Raw genomic sequence first — 22,814 nt, forward strand, 5'->3', positions numbered from 1 at the left:
ACTGAGGAGACACATTTTTGAAGCTTTTCAGGTGGAATTCTTTCCCATTCTTGTTTTATGTACAGCTTAAGTTGTTCAACAGTCTCAACGGGGTCTCCGTTGTGGTATTTTAAGCTTCATAATGCGCCACACATTTTCAAAGGGAGACAGGTTTGGACTACAGGCAAGCCAGTCTAGTACCTGCACTCTTTTACTATGAAGCCACGCTGTTGTAACAAGTGACTTGGCATTGTCTTGCTGAAATAAGCAGGGGCGTCCATATGGGATGGCAACATATGTTGTTCCAAAACCTGTATGTACCTTTCAGCATTAATGGTGCCTTCACAGATGTGTAAGTTACCCATGCCTTGGGCACTAATACACCCCCATACCATCACAGATGCTGGCATTTCAACTTTGCACCTATAACAGTACTGATGGTTCTTTTCCTCTTTGGTCCTGAGGATACGACATTCAACGTTTCCAAGAAACAATTTGAAATGTGGACTCGTCAGACCACAGAACACTTTCCCACTTTGCATCAGTCCATCTTAGCTGAGCCGGCGGCGTTTCTGGGCGTTGTTGATAAATGGCTTTGGCTTTGCATAGTAGTTTTAACTGGCACTTACAGATTTAGCGACAAACTGTAGTTACTGACAGTGGTTTTCTGAAGTGTTCCTGAGCCCACGTGGTGATATCCTTTACACACTGATGTCGCTTTTTGATGCAGTACCGCCTGAGGGATCAATGGTCCGTATTATCATCGCTTACGTGCAGTTATTTCTTCAGATTCTCTGAACCTTTCGATGGTATTATGGACTGTGGATGGTGAAATCCCTAAATTCCTCGCAATAGCTCGTTGAGAAACGTTGTTCTTAAACTGTTTGACAATTTGCTCACACATTTGTTCACAAAGTGGTGACCGTTTCCCAATCCTGGTTTCTGAATGACTGACCATTTTCACGGAAGCTGCTTTTATACCCAATCATGGCACCCACCTGTTCCCAATTAGCCTGCACACCTGTGGGATGTTCCAAATAAGTGTTTGATGAGCATTCCTCAACTTTATCAATATTTATTGCCACCTTTCCCAACTTCTTTGTCACGTCTTGCTGGCATCATATTCTAAAGTTAATGATTATTTGCAAAAAAAAAAAAAAATGTTTATCAGTTTGAACATCAAATATGTTGTCTTTGTAGCATATTCAACTGAATATGGGTTGAAAATGATTTGCAAATCATTGTATTCTGTTTATATTTACATCTAACACAATTTCCCAACTCATATGGAAACGGGGTTTGTATATATATATATATATATATAGGACAGAGTATTGGCAAAGTAAAATCTGTTTGAGGTGAAGAAATGTGATGGGGTTGCCACAAGGTTCCCCGCAGGTGAGCAGACATTGGCGGTCTTCGCTCCGTTCTTCTCCTCCGCCTTTCCAAATGGATTTTTAATGTTGTCATCTGGCTCTGCCGCAGCAGCCATGACGGAGTGCAGCCTTTACGCGGGAGGGCAAACGCGATTGGGGTAATTTGTTTCTCAGCTTTCTTGGCAGCAGGCAGGAAAGGTTGATCGCCGCTTTATTGGCTTTGGGGTCGCCATGGCAACCGCAGAGCAAAGTGGTTTCTTTTTGAAGGAGTGAAAGAATGAAATATGGGACTATTTACAGCTCTCAATTACCAGCCGCTACGATGGCTTTTGGCCCTGGGACTCGCTTTTTGGCAAACTGCATCCACCCGTGTTACACAACCGCTTGTGTGTCCAAAGTCTTGCACACCAAGTCATCCTTTCATGCAACACTCGCGTCATTGAGGGGTGCCGCCCCTCCGCCCCATCAACATCCCAGAGCAGCTGAAAATGAGGAAATAAAGAAGGAGGAACAAAAGTGGATGAAGAGGACTAAAGAAAGGAAAAAAAGATTATTCAATGAATCAAACAATCAATCAATCAAAGGGCTGCAAAAGCCACAACTTCTTATTGAAGAAGAAAGAAAGCGGGAAGAAAAATGATGAAAGGGTGATGAAGGAATGAGTTGGATTAATTAGGAGGAATAGAGAAAGAAGAAGGAGGAATGAGGCTAGAAACAAGGAATGAGGAAAAAGGGAATTGTCAGAGTTAGTTTGTGACGAACTCCAAGATGCAGAGATGGAGGCAGGCATTGAATAAGAAAACATGATTTAATTCAAACTAAACAAGAACAAGCAAAGGGTACAAACAAAAAGTGTGCACGTGAGCGGATAAACAAAAAAAGCTAGCATGGGAACTATAAAATAAATGGAAACTAGCAAAAACAAAAAGGCCTAGCGTGGAAGCTAGCAGGTCTCGAGCAGGAAACAGAAGTCGTACATGAAATAAGAAAACAAACTTGGAAGCATGGAACAAAAGGCAGTAAGCTAAAAACCGCAATCAAATAAAGCTTACCACTACGCTGCAAATACAAAACACGACTCGACAGGTAGCAACGACAAGAGCGACATGGACGTGACAATACAATAACCCAGCAACTGACTGGAGGACAAAAACAGGCTCGATTAGAAGTGGGCTGATTGACACCAGGTGTGGCCAGGTGCCAATCAGCCGCAGCTGAGGGAAAACAGCGCATAGGGGAGAAACAGGAAACCGACAAAATAAGGAACTAAAAACAGGAAATACTAATCACACAGAGGAAAAACTAAAACACAAACAAACTGTCAGTGGCAAGCCTGACAGGAATAACATGAGTCATGGAGAAAGAGGATGGAGGAATAAGGAAAGAGTGGGAAAATAGAAAATAAGAAAAATGAATAAGGGAAGACGAATGAGGAATAAAGAATGGAGAAGAACAAGAATTGAAGAAAAAGAAAGAAAGCAACAAAGAAGGACTAACAGGGAAAGAAAAATTAGTGATGGAAAAAGATGGATGATGAAGAAAGATGAATAAAGAAAGAAATATGAGGAATGGACAACGAAAAGTGTGGAATAAAGAAATAGGAATGAGTAAATAGGACATTAGAATGGAACAAAGAATGAAAAACAATTAAAAGGGCAAATAAAAAAGACTTAAGACAGAGGAATAAGGAAAGGAGAAGAAAGGGTAAATAATGTAGAATGAGGAACAAAGACAGAAAGAAAATTACAGAAAGAACAATGAAGATAAAAGAAAGAATGAGGGGAATAGAAATGAAGAAAGAGGAATAGATAGAAGAGAAAGAATGAAGAAAGAGAGAAGAGGTACAGAGAAAAGGACAAGAGGAATAACAAATGAAGAAAGAGGAATAGATAGGAGATAAAGAAGAAATAAAGAAAGAACAGGGATAGAGAAATGAAAAAGAGGAATACAAAAATGAAGAAAGAGGAATAGATAGAAGACAAATGACTAAAGAAGAAAAAAAGGAATGCCATCCATCCATTCATCCATTTTCCTACCACTTGTCCCTAAAAAGAAAAAAGACAAAGAAAGAAAAAAAGATTGATTTAAAAAAAGGAAAGAAAATAGGAATAATGAAAGAGGAATAAAAAAAATGAAGAAAGTGGAATAAGAAAGAAACAAATGAATAAAGAAGGAATAAAGAAAGAGGAACGAGAAAAGAAGAAAGAAGATGACTTTCACATCCAGACTGAACTTCTTCACGTTACAAATAACATTTGGCAGTTTGGGGATTTATTTGTTTAAAATCACAAGAATAAACTTAACATCTTTAAAAACCACATGAATAACTTGAACTTTTTAAAAAATCACAGGAAGGAAGGCCAAGGAAGGTTGCCATGGCAACACAGGGAACCTTCAGCACAGGTGAGAAAGGGAAGTGGGATAAAAGTGGGAGGAATTCTTAAAAAATGTACACTCATGTCGTAGCAATTCGTCATGAACAAAACGGAGTAGGAAGAGCAAAGTAAGTTTCAAAATAAAAGCATGGCAGAAATAATGTGGATTCCACAGCAACTAACTAAATGCACACTATAAATTCTTTGGGTTGTTAGTCACCAGAAAAAAATATTCAATTTTCACTAAAGATGCTGAATTACACACTAATTATTAATAAAATGAACTAATAAAATGAAAAAAAAAATAAAAAGTGTGTGTTTATGTCAACTTATGATGTGATATTGTAAACGTAAACGTAACAACTACTCTGCATTAAACATGCACACCCTCACTTCCTGCTCAGAGCAAAGTAAGCTTCAAAATAAGAGCATCTGTGTTTAGACCAGCAGAGTGCCAGTGCCACCTATTTCATATCCACTTGTGTTGACTTTCATGTCATTTCTCTTCTTCATTTCTTCCTTCTTCTTCTTCTTCTTCTTCTTCTTCTTCTTCTTCTTCTTCTTCTTGTCACCTATTTTGACCTTTTGGAATCTGCACTCAAACCACAACATTGTGGGATCAATGTGGTCCATCCTGGCTGGCCTGCCTGCCGCTTATGTTGACATACAGTGCATGGTATTGTCTGCATAATATTTCAGCAGTTTTGCAAAAAGGTCTGTTTATGTTGACACGCGGTATCGGTATTATCATCACCATCATAATGACCAAGCAGCATCATTACTAGTCGAATTACACAGCATTAAGACGTACACACCCCCTGTTCAGTGCAGAGTAAGCTTCAAAATAAGAGCATTGGCAGGTTTCATTTGGATTCCACAGCAACTAACAAAACTCACACGTTGAATATTTGTTTCTTTCTTACAAATAACAAATATTTAATTTTCACTTACATTGACCGCCGCTTATGCTGACAATCGCTTATGTTGACAACCGTTTACGCTGTTCAATGCTTATGTTGACCACCACTTATACGGACCACTTCTTATGCTGACCACCGCTTATGTCGACAACTGCTTATGTTGACAACAGTTTACGCTGACCACCGTTTATGTTGACCACCGCTTATGTTAACCAACCGCTTATACTCACCACCGCTTATGTTGACAACAGTTTACGCTGACCACCGTTTATGTTGACCACCGCTTATGTTGACCACTGCTTATTTTGGCCACCGCATATGTCGACAACCGCTCATGTTGACAACCGTTTATGCTGACCACAGTTTATGTTGACCACCGCTTATGTTAACCACTGCTTATGCTGACAATCGCTTATGTTGTCAACCGCTTATGTTGACAACCGCTGATGTTGCCAACATATGTTTGTTTCTTACAAATAAATATTTCATTTTCACTTACTCCGACCACCGCTTATGCCAACAACCGCTTATGTTGACAACAATTTACGCTGATCACTGTTTATGTTGACCACCGCTTATACTGACTACCGCTTATGCTGACAACCGTTTACGCTGACACCATTTATGCTGGCAGCCGCTTTTGTTGACCACTGCTTGTTTCGACCACCGCTTATGCTGACCATCGCTTATGCTGACCACCGCTTATGCTGACAACTGCTTATGTTGTCAACCGTTTATGCTGACCACCGCTTATGCTGACAACTGCTTATGTTGTCAACCGCTTATGTTGACACCTGCTGATGTTTCCAACATATGTTAGTTTTCTTACAAATCACTAATATTTCATTAGCACTTACATTGACTGCCGCTTATGCTGACGATCGCTTATGCTGACAACCGTTTATGCCGACCACCGTTTATGTCGACAACCGCCTATGTTGACAACAGTTTACGCTGACCCCCGTTTATGTTGACCAATGCTTATGTTGACCACTGCTTATTTTGACCACCGCTTATGCTGACCATCGTTTATGTTGACCTCCGCTTATGCTGACAACTGCTTATGTTCTCAACCGCTTATTTTGACACCCGCTGATGTTGCCAACATATGTTTGTTTCTTACAAATAACAAATATTTCATTAGCATTTACATTGACCGCCGCTTATAATTACGACCGCTTATGTTGACAAACGCTTATGCTGACCACCGATTATGTCGACAACTGCTTATGTTGACAACCGTTTACGCTGACCACCGTTTATGTTGACCACCGCTTATATTGACTACTGTTTATTTTGGCCACCGCTTATGCTGACCATCACTTACGTTGACCACCGCTTATGCTGACAACTGCTTATGTTGTCAACCGCTTATGTTGACACCCGCCGATGTTGCCAACATATGTTTGTTTCTTACAAATAACAAATATTTCATTGGCACTTGCATTGACCGCCGCTTATGCAGACAAGCGCTTACGCCGACAACCGTTTATGCTGACAGCCGCTTATGTTGACAACCGCTTATGTCAACAAACGGGTTGTACTTGTATAGCGCTTTTCTACCTTCAAGGTACTCAAAGCGCTTTGACACTACTTCCACATTTACCCATTCACACACTGATGGAGGGAGCTGCCATGCAAGGCGCTAACCAGCACCCATCAGGAGCAAGGGTGAAGTGTCTTGCTCAGGACACAACATACGTGACGAGGTTAATACTAGGTGGGGATTGAATCAGGGACCCTCGGGTTGCGCACAACCACTCTTTCACTGCGCCAGGCAGTCCCTTTGAAATGTATATGAATTATACTCGTCCCCTCTTAACCACACCCCCGCCCAAACCACGCCCCCCCTCCCCCCGAAATCCGAGGTCTCAAGGTTGGCAAGTATGCCTATATTATAGGTTTATAATATAAATACTTTATATAATGTATATAAATAAATGTGTAGTCTTGAATTAACCACAACCAGCCGCTAATAATACATTTCTGCAGCTTATGTAACATTTAAACACAGGCGGTTATATAAACTCACCCCATTGAAGGCTACCATCTGCTGACCACTGTTTGTGTTGACCACTGCTTACACTGACCACCGCTTATGTTGACAACCGTTTACGCTGACCTCCATTTATGCTGGAAGCCGCTTTTGTTGACCACTGCTTAGTTTGACCATCGCTTACGCTGACCACCGCTTATGCTGACAACTGGTTATGTTGTCAACTGCTTATGTTGTCAACCGCTTATGTTAACAACCGCTGATGTTGTCAACATATGAGAGAAAGAATGTAGAGTTATAAATAAGTGCAGAACTAAGGTAAATAATAAAGAAGTAAGGGCGTTTAAAGACAATTAATGAATGTATTGATTGATTGATTATAGAAAGTAACAATGTTGAGATGGTTTATTAAACAGAGAGGAAACTGTGTGACATTTAGGAATAAAATCAATATTTGCAAACGGCTGGAGAAAAAAACAAGGCATCGTTTATTTATTTATTTATTTTTATATTTATTCCCCGTCCCTCCCCCTTCTACTTTCCTGCAGCGAAGCAAAACAATAAAGTGAAATGAGAGCAAGCGGCTTGATGGTATTAGTCCTCCCTGCACTTATTGTTCCCCCACAAATGATTCATGTCTTCCAACAGGAGCACAACATCCTGACATGATGTTCTCCCCACCCCCCACCCCCCACCTGCCACCCCCCGCTGCTTCTCTACACGTGGCAAACATCATTTATTGCCGCGCATCAAGAGGCTATTTGGGGGCGCTTTTGGAGGTGTAAAGCACATTTTGCGGTGGCTCCAAAAGACATAGAAACACACCGACTGTCCTCTGAGGTTGTCAGCCACGCTTTGTTGGATTATTAGCAGCCTTACTAACATTTCAGTGACATTTGATTGAATAATTAACCCGTGTCACCAACTGTTGGCTTATCCCACTAAATGAGTTGAAATAATATGATCGGTGCTGCAAAAAACAGCAGAAATCACACTTTTAGATGGTGAATATTGCATAAAAAGAACACAATAGAAAAGGGGTCGGCAACCCGCGGCTCTTTGATCGCTCTGGTGTTGTCACGCCTGTGGATTATGTTTTATTTTTGTCATGTTTGGTCATGTTATGTTTTGTTTTTTTAGGACATTCAGTTCTTGCGTTTTGCACTTCCTGGTTTGTTTCGTTTCCATAGTAACCCATTGATTTTCACCTTGCCCTCTAGTCACGCCCTTGTCCTCAGCAGCCCTCACACCTGTTACTAATCATCATCATAGTCATTATTTAAGCCATTCTGTTTCTGTCCTCGTCCTGGCAAATTTGTACCTTACCTACGATACCTACTATCCTACCTACCTTACCTTGCCGACCTTCATGCCTTGCCATGCTGTTTGTTGTTTTGACCAAGACACGTACGTTTTTTGTATTTATGCCTCAGTGCAAGTTTTGGTTTGTTTTGTGCCTCAGTTAGTGTTTTTGTTCATTTGTATATAGTCGTGCCATTGTGTTGCTTTTGTTTTGAGTATAGTCTAGTTTGTTATCCGCCCTTGTGCGCGCCCTTTGTTTTCCTCTTTTTGTATCATAGTGTTTAAATAAATCAAAATGTACTCACACTCTTGTCTGTCTCGTGCCAATCATCCTTTGCGTGGAAGAAGCAAAACAAATCCAAGTCCATGTGTGACAGGTGTGGCTCAGCTGTTAACTTGCCGACTTTCCCGGAATTACCGGGAGGTTTCTGACCTCAATGCCTTTCCCTAAAATTGTCTGAGGTATGCATACTGCGATTTTCACTCGGACAGCAACATTGAGGGCGAGCCGTGATGGCAGTACCCACAACATCTTCTGATACATATAGTTGTGCCCACTGCTACACAACACTAATTGCGTACCGGCCCGACACGTATTGTGTGAAAGCTCAATTACAATCATCAAGCGATTGCAAGGCATACTTGTTCAACAGTCATACAGGTTACACTGAAGGTTTTGATATAAACAACTTTAACAGTCTTACTAATATGCGCCACACTGTGAACCCACACCAAACAAGAATGACAAACACATTTTGGGAAAACATTCGCACTGCAACACAACATAAACACAACATAAAAAATACCCAGAATCCCATGCAACCCTGACTCTTCCGGGCTACATTATACACCCGCTAGGGAGCATAGAGCATGCAAATGATTGCATGTCATTTGTATTGGAAGTATTGGAACCTCAGTTTTCTTAGAGCACACACATCCATCAATCACTTCTAGATAATCCAGGGGCGACGATTCGATTCGGAATCGATTTCCCAACTCCGTACGATTCTTCAATCCAACCGATTTTTGTAGTGTATTATTTGCTGTTATAATTATGTATATTGAAACATTTTTAATAAAGGAAAGAAAATGTCTTTCTGGTTGCATAAATAGGGCCTAAAAACATCTTCTTAGAAATTAAATGTTATTTAAAAACATTTTTTTTAATGTAAAAAAGTTTTATCTATTATTATGGTTTGTTTTTTATGTATTTTTGATCATTATGAAATAATTTACAATGAAGATGAACAAAAAACACAATTTTTAGAATTTTTTTACTATTCTTTTGGCCCGATTGAACGTCTTCCTAGAAATTAAATGTTATTTAAAAACTTTTTTTTATGTATAAAACTTGTATTTATTATTATGGTTTGTTTTTTATGTATTTTTGATAATTATGAAATAATTTAGAATGAGAATGAATAAAAAACGCCATTTTTAAAAATGTTTTTACTATTCTTTTGGCATGATTGACGCCATGTTGTAATGAGCAGCCAGGACGAAGACCCATGGCGTCGCGTTTCTGCTTCTATGGTTATCATCACAGTTCTTGCTGTCACTACTTCTATGGTTATCATCACATTTCTTGCTGTCAATACTACTATGGTTATTATCACAGTTCTTGCTGTCACTACTTCTATGGTTATCATCACATTTCTTGCTGTCAATACTACTATGGTTATTATCACAGTTCTTGCTGTCACTACACTTTTCTCCCATGGGGTCTTAAAGGTTTCTGGGACAGGACAAATATGGAGTCCATTATGGCAAGATCTTTTTTCACCAGCAAGCGTTTCAAGTCTGTTGACAATGGAACGCACGCTAAGATCTGACGGTTCGCCGTCAATTTCCTGTCAAGGAGGACTCAGTGTCGGGTAGCCCACGTCACGGCCATTGTTTGTCCAGACTAATCATCCCCAACGTGAGGCAGGTAGGAAAATGTGTGTGTGTGTGTGTGTGTGTGTGTGTGTGTGTGTGTGTCATGGATTAAAGGACATACCTCGAGGTTGCCATGGTGACGGGCCGGCCGCAGACACCTGTGAATTAGCATCAAGCGCCGCAGCAAACCAGGATCTTAATTAGCGAAGCAGAGCGGCCTCCATTCAATACGTTATCGCCGCTCTTTATCTGCGGCGCCAAAATCAAAGAGTTGTGGTTGAAAAGGACAGGTGTGTCATACACGCCGGGAGGCAGGAGGGGAGTGCAGGTGGGGGAGACATGGAGGACATGAAGCAAAATGTGCTCCGATGCGGACATGAGTGACATGTTCATTCCAACGGAAAGGAAGAAAATAGTTTATGAGACGCATAATTGAGGGAACACATTCCTCCCATCCTCTCCTCCCTTCACTGGCTGTCAGTCAAGCACAGAGTGAAATTGAAGATCCTCACGTATGTCTTCAAAGCGCCCCAGCTTCCATCCAAGATCTCCTCGACCAACCTAGCAGCTCCAGGCTTGAAGGTTTCCTTAGACCTGACCAGCAGATGACCCTGAAGGTGCCACGGTCAAAGCTTGTGACCACCGTGCTCTCTCAGTGATGGCGCCTGGGCTGAGGAATAAGCTCCCTCTGAATGTCAAGTCTGCCATCACGCTGTAACAGTTGGTTGGGGTGGGGGCGCATAATCAATCAACGGAACATAAGATCATTATTATTATACATGCTTATTGAACGTGAGTGTGAATGTTGTCCATCTGTGTTGGCTCTGCCATGAGGTGGTGACTTGTCCAGGGTGTACCCCGCCTTCCGCCAAAATGCAGCTAAGATAGTAGGGGTGTGGGAAAAAATCGATTCGAATACAAATCGCGATTCTCACGTTGTGCGATTCAGAACCGATTCAAATTTTTTTTTAAATCGTTGTTTTTTTTTTAATGTTTTTTTTATGAATCCAACAAACCAATACACAGCAATACCATAACAATGCAATCCAACTCCAAAACCAAACCTGACCCAGCAACACTCAGAACTGCAATAAACAGAGCAATTGAGAGGAGACACAGAACAAACCAAAAGTAGTGAAACAAAAATAAATGTTATCAACAACAGTATCAATATTAGTTATAATTTCAGCATAGCAGCGATTAAAAATCCCTCATTGACATTATCATTAGACATTTATAAAAAAAAGAAAAAAAAAAGAACAATAGTGTCACAGTGGCTGACACCTGAATCGCATCTCATAAGATTGACAACACACTGTGTCCAATATTTTCACAAGGATAAAATAAGTCATATTTTTGGTTCGTTTAATAGTTAAAATAAATTTACATCATTGCAATCAGTTGCTAAAACATTTTCCTTTACAATTATAAAAGCTTTTTTTTTTTTACAAAAATCTACTACTCTGCTAGCATGTCAGCAGACAGGGGTAGATCCTGCTGAAATCCTATGTATTGAATGAATACAGAATACTTTTGAATTGGAAAAATATCGTTTTTGAATCGAGAATCGCGTTGAATCGAAAAAAATCGATATATAATCGAATCGCGACCCCAAGAATCGATTTGAATCGAATTTTGGTACACCCAAAGATCCGCAGCCCTATAAAATAGGCTCCAGTACCCCCTGCGACCCCAAAAGGGACAAGCGGTAGGAAATGGATGGATGTTTATTATTTTATTGTTCCTATTTCGTGTTGTTAAAGCGCCATATAAATAAAATGTTCCGATATTGTTATTATTTTAGTCATGCTTTATTTGACTTAATAGATTATTATTATAATGTTCACTGTCTCTTCCTGAGTTGATTATTTCAAACAGGGGTGTCCAAACTTTTTCCACCAAGGGCTGTTTAATAAAAAGTCTAATTGTGGCCCTTTTAATATATATGTATATTTTAAAAACAGATATTATATATATTTAAAGACAAAACTTTGTGATAGCTTTGTCTTATAGGTGACTAAGTATATTATTATTAATTGTTATTTTAAACATTTGAGCTTTTTCTGATTACATTACGTTTAGTTTGCTCTTTTCTCTTACATTTTTACTGTTGTTTTTTTCCCCTGTAAGAACTAAATCCTAATAACAACAACTATAATATTAATAGTATCGTTTAACTGCATAACTAGTGTCAAAAATGCTGCCACTATACATAAATATTAATGTTCACCTACACATTTAACAGTGTTTATTATTGTTTTTGTCCATCCATCCATCCATCTTCAACCGCTTATTCCCTTTGGGGTCGCGGGGCTTGCTGGTGCCTATTTCAGCTACAATCGGGCGGAAGGCGGCGTACACCCTGGACAAGTCGCCACCTCATCGCAGGGCCAACACAGATAGACGGACAACATGCACACTCACATTCACACACTAGGGACCATTTAGTGTTGTCAATCAACCTATCCCCAGGTGCATGTATTTGCAGGTGGGAGGGGCCTATCCACAGGTGCATGTCTTTGCAGGTGGGAGGGGCCTATCCACAAGTGCATGTCTTTGGAAGTGAGAGGAAACCGGACTACCCAGAGGGAACCCACGCAGTCACGGGGAGAACATGCAAACCCCACACAGAAAGATCCCCAGCCTGGGATTGAACCCAGGACTACTCAGGACCTTCGTATTGTGAGACAGACACACTAACCCCTCTCACACCGTGCTGCCCTATTGTTGTTGTCATTTTTCAAATTAATCAATTCCCTAGTTTATATTATTTGTATGTTTTAATTAAATGAATAATTACCTCAACTTTGTTTATATTTCTATTTTATTTGATTCTTATTCCTCCTAATACCTAAGATTAGGAATGTCTAAATGTTTTCCACCAAGGACCCCATACTAAAAAGTCTGTGGCCGACTCTTGCCGTCGTAGTGTGGGTTGCGTGGATCACCCAGGAAGGACATCTGGTTGAGCAGGTTTGACTCTTTTATTTTTTCAAATAACAAAGCTTCTGTGTCGATCAGGTCGCTTTTTAGCTCCTTCTCCGCTGCTCGTTCCGGTCGGCTTTTCAGCTGCCGTTGTCGTCGTCCTTGTCTGGGGCTCATTCTCGGATCGTTCTTGTTTCTTCCGGCACTGCTGTATCTGTTGCGGACACTCCACCTCTCCTCTCTTGATCTTTCCTCCTTCTCCCATTTTATACACTGTGAGGAGATAGGCAGATTGTGAGTCGGTGTGTGAGCCACGCACCTGATCTGGATTGCTGCGGCGTCGCTCCCGGTACGCCCCGCCTCTTGGTTCCGCCGCATTCTCCGCCTCCTGGCCGCCATCTTGAGCAGGGCCACAGCATGTCCTGCCCCGCCGTCGGCTCCGCCTCTCCACAAAGTCAAAGTTAGTAGGGGCCATTTTGATAATAATATTAATTTAAAAAAAAGATGCTAAAAACCGATATTGTGTATATTAAAAGACAAACTGTTGTGTGAGCTTTACGTTTTAGTCATCTAAGTATATTTTACTTTTAAATTTTTTTTATTTCAGCTTTTTCTCATTACTTCTTACATTTTCACCCCTGCTGTTTTTTACCAAAAAAACTTGGTTTGCGCGCCGCACTATGGACAGCCCTGGTTTAAACACTTTCAAAGAAGATGTGCAAAAACATACACCAGTTATGAAACTGTCAACAAGTAATAAACAAATGAACAGAGTTTGGCTAATGTATATACATCTATTTTTTCTAGCATTTGGGGAATTTATTTAAAATTACGATTTTGATAGTATTAGATGCAATGTATTGTATGGTTAGTAAAATTTTAGTCAAATTTATTGGAACTATGTGGCCGAATCCCAGTCCCCGCATAAAAAAATAATCATATTCTATTACTACAAGTCCCAGAATGCACTGCGCGACAGCCTGTACCCTCCATGTGCCCGCCCGCTTGTCTCGTAAGTGTGACAGTCATTGTGACTATAATGACCATTATTGTTTGTTTTTAATCCCGATAGAAATGTGCGTTTCAGTAATCTATTACACCATACTACATGGGTGAGTCTAATTGTTGTATATTTATTTACAGAAGTATAGGCTAACTCGTTAGCTGTTGTTAGCTAGAACTCTTTGCTAACTTCGGAAATGAGGCTCAATTGTTGACACCTCAATTCAATATTATTTTTATTTTCCAAACAATCTGCTCATTTTACCGTTTTAGTCATACTTAAATGACACCTCTCTCCCACACGGCTGCATGTGTGGGCTGTAAATGAAAGACAGGTGTGTCAGTTTGTTGAATTAAAGTTAAAAAGTTAAAGGCCTGCTGAAATGAGATTTCCTTATTTAAACGGGGATAGCAGGTCCATTCTATGTGTCATACTTGATCATTTCGCGATATTGCCATATTTTTGCTGAAAGGATTTAGTAGAGAACATCGACGATGAAGTTCCCAACTTTTGGTCGCTAATAAAAAAAGCCTTGCCTGTACCGGAAGTAGCAGACAATGTGCGCGTGACGTCACCGGTGTGAGGGCGCCTCACATCCTCACATTGTTTATAATGTGAGCCACCAGCAGTAAGAGCAATTCGGACCGAGAAAGCGACGATTTCTCCATTAATTTGAGCGAGGATGAAAGATTCGTGGATGAGGAAAGTTAGAGTGAAGCACAAAAAAAGAAGAGACGACGGCTCCAGGCGGTGGCCGTGGGAGCGTGTCAGATGTAATTAGACACATTTAATAGGACAATTCTGGAAAATCCCTTATCTGCTTATTGTGTTAACAGTATTTTAGTGAGAATATAAAGTCATACCTGAAAGTCGGATGGCTGCGGTGAACGCCAGTGTCTCTGAGAGAAGCCGAGGAGCCAAGATCACAGCTGCCTTTTTGAGCTGCAGGATGAGGTCGCGTAATCCACTCAAGTCTCTGGTAAAAGCCGACTTAATATCACAATTTTCCCATCCAAAAACTTGCTAGTTGATGTAGAGAAACATGTTCGCTTGACCGCTCTGTGTTAAAGCTTCACAACAAACAAAGAAACACCGGCTGTGTTTCGGTTTTTAAAGGCAGCTGCAATCCACCGCTTTCCACCAACAGCATTCTTATTTGACGTCTCCATTATTAATTGAACAAATTGCAAAAGATTCAGCAACACAGATGTCCAAAATACTGTGTAATTATGCGATCAAAAAAGGGACGACTTTTAGCCGTAAGTGGTGCTGGGCTAAAATGTCGCCTCCAACCAATAACGTCACAAACACGCGTCATTCCGCGACGTTTTCAACAGGAAACTCCACGGGAAATATAAAATTGTAATATAGTAAACTAAACCGGCCGTATTGGCATGTGTTGCAATATTAATATTTCGTCATTGATATATAAACTATCAGACTGCGTGGTCGGTAGTAGTGGGTTTCAGTAGGTCTTTAAAGTACCAATCACACACTAGGTGTGGCGAAGTTATTCTCTGCATTTGACCCATCACCCTTGACCACCCCCTGGGAGGTGAGGTGAGGGGAGCAGTGAGCAGCAGCAGTGGTAGCGCTCGGGAATAATTTTTGGTGATTTAACCCCCATTTCCAAGCCTTGATGCTGAGTGCCAAGCAGGAGTCTCCTTCTAACCAAATGATGTTTTTTTTTTTTTACAGCTACTATTAACCTCAAGGCAACAGTTATCTGGATACCACAAACGGCTTTTCAAAACTACCCAATGGTGAGTAAATAAATACGGTGGCAAAAACTAAATTGTTAGTGTGGCATCTTGTTTAGCCTAACAAATAAAGCCATTAAGATTTCATTATAACTTCCTTCCTTCAGCCAAATAACGCAATTTGTTCCAGAAAATTGGTAAGATTGTTAGAATAACAAAAACGTCTCAATTACATCCCTCGCATTAAGATGAAAGAAGCATGTGAAGTGCTGTTTTGTGTTGGTTCTTTTTGTCTGTGTTTCTCTGCGTGGATGCCTGCTGTATCAGAGCAAGCGGCTGGTTCTTTCAGCTCAAAGTCCCGCTGACGCCTCCATTGATCCCAGCCCCGCGCTCGCACTAAAAGCTCGCCTTTTTCTCAAAGTACACACAGTGTGTGGCAACATCTCCAGGAGCCTGAAATGCAAATTTGGCCCTGTTTACACTGCACCCCATATTTGATTTTTGTTGCTCTGCAGTGACACAGATCTGATTTTTATTTTTATTTTTTTACTAGTTTAAACATTTCAAAGTGCTTCAAATCTGATCTGTTCACATCAGATCCAGGCCACGTCACAAGTGTCAGGGTCAAACACTGATGACATCTATTAAACAAGAAAAAAGGCAAAGAATTAAGCAGAGACATAATTAAATTTGGACTCAGATCTGAGGAGAGGCATAGCCACTGTACACTTTTTACAGTCCTGCACCACGCTCTGCCCCAAGATCGTACTCCTCCTCCTTTATTTGACTTTCTCCCCCTTCCTTCCCGCAGCTGCTTCCTCAGGGAAGTGGGTCGTAAACAGCGTTGCCATCGGTTCCCGAACAGTTCAAAAAGAGTTCCATAAAATAGTTCAAAGAGAGTCCCATAAAATACATCAAAAATAGTTCCTTAAAATGGTTTAAAGAGAGTCCGTAAAAATACTTCAAAAGGAGTTCTTCTGGAAGTTGGGCACATCCTTCCATCCGTCCGCTTGGAAGTCCAAGTGGACTTTTACGAGCATTCTTCTTGAAAGGTTTCAGCCTTATGTCTTCTTGTCCGGAACACAATGTAATACAACGTTTTTTTTGATATTTTACACACAATTTTTCTCACAACGAGGTCATCCGAATCCGATTGGCATCCGATCTTCTCGAATTTGACTTCAATCTTAGCGCAATGCAACCTGAATGCAACCTGTATGTCACTTTATCGTCAGCTTTGGGCCAGCTACGTCATTTGTGCGCGCGGGAAATGATGCAGTCCCCCACCGAAAATGGATGGATACAGTAGTTCATCACAACATTCGATATTCGGTGGGCAAAGTCGATTTTCAACGCCCGAATGTTCGGTGCATCACTAGTCAACAGCATGTAAATACCAGGCTATATGTAATAGATCAATATATTTTTTGATTCCGAAGAAATACCGATTTTTGAAGGACAGCAATTGACGCTGTGGCGTATTTGCTTACAAAGGAGTTGAAAAATAAAGCTTACATTGATCCAGTCTGATGTCCATGTCTCCTCTACTTAACAGCCATAAAAGGAAGAGAAGTAAATAAATTAAACCATATACAGCCATTCATACATTATATTATTTGAATGTATTTTCATGTAAATAAGCACTCATTTTGAAGGTGTGGCGACCATATCATATGTTATTTTCATTGATTATGCGCCCCCCAACCAACTGTTACATCTGCCCGAGTAGAGGAAGAAAAAAACAGAGACTGGGACATAGGGCTGGGCGATATATCGCGGGTTTGTCTCTCTGCGATATAGAAAATGACTATATCGTGGTATTCGAGTATACGTTCTCACGCAGTTGCTTTTAGCTGCGGGCATTACACGACAGGCTCTTCTCACTTTTTCTTGTCTCTTTTTCTCACAGACAGAAAGCGCACCTTCTTACATACCTCACATACTGTCACCTCATACGTCACATACGTATACGCCCTCGCGGAGCAGAGAGGGAGCAGCCGTGCGAGTTAGCTGTGATGCTAGCGCAGCCGTGCGAGTGGTAATACGAGAGAAAGAAGGTGCGGATCTGGTAACAAATGAAGGAAGAATTAATTCCCTTTTTGTCAAGTGTGGGGCACAAGCGTTGCTACAAAAAGTAGCATTACTGCTAATATGTAGCATCATTTGAAAAGTCACCTGCTAGAGCAGGGGTAGGGAACCTATGGCTCTAGAGCCAGATGTGGCTCTTTTTTCTTTTTTTTTTGTCCTGTCCAGCTTCTCAGGCAAATCATATAGTTGATGTAGATGTCCATATCGGCTGTTCAGATTTACTTTACAAAAGAGAAGTGTAGGATACTTCTCTTGTTGCCTTATTTGAATGTGACTTTATTAAATGTATTTATATTATCATTTGGTGCAGTCGGGCCGGAGCAGGAGGGGATAGAAAGAGAAAAAAAGGAAGACAAAGGGGGAAGTTGTGGGGATAAGAGGGGGATTAGACAGAGAGACAAAAACAACAACAACAATAGAACAACACCAGCACATACAATATGTACAAATATGATCGTAAAAGTGATAGCAAATAAGCAGTTAGTGAAATAAATAATATAGTATTAACAATGAGCATTTTTACACTAAAACTGGAGCAATACCAATAGAAAAAGCGCTATTGATCATGAACAAAACCAATAGTTTACCTCTATTATCAACAATACAGTTGTTCAAATGCAACAATACGTATACATAATGATAGCTAGACTGATAATTAAAAAAAATAAATTAATGAAATAAAAAAAAAAAAAAGGAATACCGAAAGATGATAGGGAAGAGAGAGAGGCAACCTATATTAATCTTGTAGGTTGTTATAGTAACAATGGGTTAAGCTCTGTCAATATGCCAGATGTGGCTCTTTTGATGGATGCATCTGGCTCTCAGATTAATCTTAGCTGACATTGCTTAACACGATAAAAAAAATAATATTTCCACTGGTAATTGGAGTTAAAAATAATGTTCAAAATACAAAACATTCTCCTGCATTTTAATCCATCCATTCGTTTTCTAACGCATTTGTTCAAGAAGGCGCATTAATGGTAAGAAGTATTCTATTTATTATTGGTTAGCTTTAGAATAAAAATGTTATTAAAAAAAATGAGTTATTGTACTCAAAACACGTTGAAGTTACTTAAAAATGCACGCATTTAGTTGTATTCAGTGTTAAAAAAAAAAATATATAAGGCTCCCATGAAAATACATTTTAAAATATTTGGCTTTCATGGCTCTCTCAGCCAAAAAGATTCCCGACCCCTGTGCTAGAGAATGAAGAGTGCAAAATCTCCGTTCGGTGCCACACGCCCACCCCATCAAAATGCCGGGGCAAACATGTCCAGATCAACACTGTATGATAAAAGTGACTTTTTTAGTTGTGATTTCCTTCTCTACATGGAAGTTTAAAAGTAGCATATATTATTAATGCAGTATGAAGAAGAATGTTTGAATGTAGACATATAGAGTCGTCATACTGCTGTGATTATATGCATCAAGTGTTCATTCAAGGCTAAGGCAAAATATTGAGATATATATCGTGTATCGTGATATGGCCTAAAAAAATATCGCGATATTAAAAAAAAGGCCATATCGCCCAGCCCTACTGAGACACACAAAGGAATCAATGGTGGCGACTTTTATTTTGTTTTGTAGTAGTAGTATTAGTAGTACTAGTAGAGACTTCCTTGTTCATTCATGTAATCCAGTCAACTTCCAGCTCATTGGGGCCCACATTACATCCTGTGCACTTTTCTACTGGAGTCTAATAAAGATCACATTTTACTTTCAGTGTAAACAATCTATCCATCCATTTTCTACCGCTTATTCCCTGGCGCCTATCTCAGCTACAATCGGGCGTAAAGCGGGGTACACCCTAGACAAGTCGCCACCTCATCGCAGAGTGTAAACAGATCACCTTGAAAATAATCTGATTTATTAAAAAATCTGATTTTGGCCGGTTTGGCCTGCAGTGTAAACGTAGTCGGTGTCAAGTTTTTGCAGTGAGAACGAGGAGTAAAGAATGTGTAAAAGGTTGCAACATAGTCGCCACATCTTCAAATATTACAGCTTCAGGACATCACAGATCTTGATTTATTTTGAATTTAACAAAGACAACTATTTTTGGACTAATGAGGATTTACAACTATATTCTTTTGAAGCTAAACACACACTGCTGCGAGCACAAAGGAAGAATGAGACTTTGGAGCAGACGGAAGCCGGGAGAGTGAGGTGAAAGTGAATTTGACACAATAAATATGGGACTTGGAGCCAGGTTATTTCGACATAAATGGATTGCTTACCCAAAATCAACAGGAATTGTCCCCAGCCAGCTGAACCAGAAAAACAACTGTCCATCAAGTGAGTCACTTTAATATTGATCTTGATACACGCAGCACATCATGCGTGTAATTACAACTACAGTACATAAACTCTCTTGCAAGCTCTGTACAAACAAAACCTGAAATAATACTTTACAGATACTATAATATGATCATGTTTTTTGCTCAGTACAGATTGGTGTCCTAGCTCACTGTTGTGCGTTACGAACTCAAACATGTTTCGTGTTTACATAGAAGCCAGCTTATCTCTTGCCGTAGTTAGCGTTTACGGCTAACACAGAAGTACGCCATTGTGTTAGTATGCTAGAAAAAGAGTTCCTCAGTGTTCGCTGTTACAATAACAATGTTGCTACAGCTTGGTTATTATACAGGTTACAGAACAAATCAAGAATTGATGGTTTTTCAAATATTTTTTCAAGTGATTTAGAGGTAGAATTGATGACTCTCATTAACTGCATTGCTAGCCAACTAGAACGAGATGATTTTTATGTTAGAAAAGAAAAAAGCAAAAATGTTTGTCTTCTTGTCTCTCATAACGCTTGTGAACGATAGGCAAAATTCCCCCCAAAATTGCAGTTCTCCTTTTAAAATCTCCACCTAATGAATCACAGCTCCGAAACACAGACTATGATCCTCTTGCCATAAAATCTGTTATGTGCCGGGCAAAGGGAAGGAGGCGACACCCAGGCAGAACTGCGGTTTATCAGGTTTATTGAAACCTTGATGGGTGTGTGGGGTGTGTATGCTACCACAAGTGAATGAGTGAGGACGATGTGTAGAATTAACAATGTAAGTTTTATCAGGGGTTGTTGTCGGTGCGTGTTGTGTGAATCTTTCGCCGAATCCAAGGGGCAAGGCGAAGAGGCAGTCAGTAGGGGGGCAGGCAGTCGAGGGCTGGAGTCCAAGCAGAGGTCAAGGGTCGAGGGAGGCAAGCAGAGATCCAGGTGGAGGTCGTGAGGCAGGATACGATCACAGGCAACAGGGAAGACACTTTGGAAGACACAAAGGACGTCAAACACAGGAACGAGGAAGAGCACAAAGAAGGCGAGCAAGGAACGAGGGATTGGTGCCAGACGTGATACTTACTGTGAAAGATAGGCTACGTTCTGGCGAAGGCCTCCTGGGTCCGCTGACTTTTATGCCGCTCCCTCTCGTCAAGTTCAGGTGCTGTGATGCACAATTGTCTGCGTGCGTGTCCAGACGAGCAGCCAGAGGAGGAACTCTGACAAACAGTTTTACCAGGGGTTGTTGTCGGTGCGTGTTGTGTGAATCTTTCGCCGAATCCAAGGGGCAAGGCGAAGAGGCGGTCAGTAGGGAGGCAGGCAGTCGGGGGCTGGGGAGATGCAACAATGTCCGAGTCCAAGCAGAGGTCAAGGGTCGAGGGAGGCAAGCAGAGATCCAGGTGGAGGTCGTGAGGCAGGATACGATCACAGGCAACAGGGAAGACACTTTGGAAGACACAAAGGACATCAAACACGGGAACGAGGAAGAGCACAAAGAAGGCGAGCAAGGAACGAGGGAGTGGTGCCAGACGTTCTGGCGAAGGTCTCCTGGGTCCGCTGACTTTTATGCCGCTCCCTCTCGTCAAGTTTAGGTGCTCTGATGCACAATTGTCTGCGTGCACGTCCAGACGAGAAGCCAGAGGAGGAACTCTGACAAACAGTTGCGGGGGTAATGCGTGTACGAGTCCGCGCCGTGACAAAATCATATTAAACAGGAGAATGTAAATAAAATGGAGGAAAACCATGTCAACAAGCAACAATCCTTTATTATCAGCCGTTCTCCTTATATCTGTAGGCAAAGTTATGGGTAAACATGCAGGTAATTGATAGTTTTGCTTCTATTTCAGTTATGTTGAATACCACTTCAGCCAGTCCAAGAGGCGTCGACACACTCGAGACGATGATAAGTCTTGTATCTGCCGTTGTTTCTAGAAAGGACATATGTGACGTTCATTGATTGCTAAGTGCCACTCCTGTTGAAGTTATCTGAATAGTTGCTCATACAAAATGCTCCTCTCTCTATTTCAACACTTGCTGTACCTTTTCCAGAAAGATTATAGAGAAGCGCCGCAGGCATTGCTTTGATTTATTTATGTAGTTCTACTGGCAGGAAACTGCACTTGATGAGCAGTTTTATCAGTCTGCTGCTGAAAGGCAGCGTGATTGAACATCTTGTTTGCTGTCAGCGGTACAAAGTGAATAGAAGGTTTTATGTGTTTGTGTTGTACGAAGATCTACTGACCAAACACCTTTTATCACTCGGTCACTCTGCACAAGCACATGGCGCCTCCTAGAATGTTGACTAATGACCTGAATTTGGAGTGCTACAAACTGATTTGGCGCTACATTTGACTTTACTTGCTTATAAAACACATAACAGTGAGTAAATAAACATAACATACTCCGCCTTCCGCCCCATTGTAGCTGAGATAGGCTCCCGCGACCCCGAAGGGGATAAGCGGTAGAAAATGGATGGATGAAGGGACTGTCTGTAAGTGTAGTCTGTCCCAACAACTCCTTGCATTGTAACCGCTTCTTAACACGCCTCATATGCACCTGGTCTGCCAGACAGTAAGAAGACTTAGCAACTGTTGCTATATTAAGAGAGTATTCGGAGCCCTCTAAAGACTGTAGCGACAAATATAGGGGCGGTATAGCTCGGTTGGTAGAGTGGCCGTGCCAGCAACTTCAGGGTTGCAGGTTCAATTCCCGCTTCCGCCATCCTAGTCACTGCCGTTGTGTCCTTGGGCAAGACACTTTACCCACGTGCTCCCAGTGCCACCCACACTGGTTTAAATGTAACTTAGATATTGGGTTTCACTATGTAAAGCGCTTTGAGTCACTAGAGAAAAGCGCTATATAAATATAATTCACTTCACTTCAACTTTTTTGCACACTTTTGGAGACACTGACATGGAAACAGTGAGCAGTGGGCCTCCTCCCTTCTTTTGCAGCAATCAGGCAGCTCGATTGTGACATTAAATAGACAACAGAAAA

The 22,814-nt window shown here is 40.9% G+C and overlaps 1 protein-coding gene and 1 long non-coding RNA gene across 2 annotated transcripts in view; both read right to left on the reverse strand.

Moving 5' to 3' along the window:
- Nucleotides 1-22,814, reverse strand: part of LOC133540959 (transducin-like enhancer protein 1) — a 372,555-nt gene that overhangs the window by 191,454 nt on the left and 158,287 nt on the right. The window lies entirely within an intron of this gene.
- On the reverse strand, nt 20,510-21,403 carry LOC133540530 (uncharacterized). Its single transcript, XR_009803656.1, has 2 exons — nt 20,902-21,403; nt 20,510-20,805 (listed from the first exon to the last, which is right to left on the reverse strand). It is a non-coding gene; the product is annotated as an uncharacterized LOC133540530 (long non-coding RNA).

This window comes from Nerophis ophidion, linkage group LG22, assembly GCF_033978795.1.
Source record: "Nerophis ophidion isolate RoL-2023_Sa linkage group LG22, RoL_Noph_v1.0, whole genome shotgun sequence".
NCBI classification, from domain to species: Eukaryota; Metazoa; Chordata; class Actinopteri; order Syngnathiformes; family Syngnathidae; genus Nerophis; species Nerophis ophidion.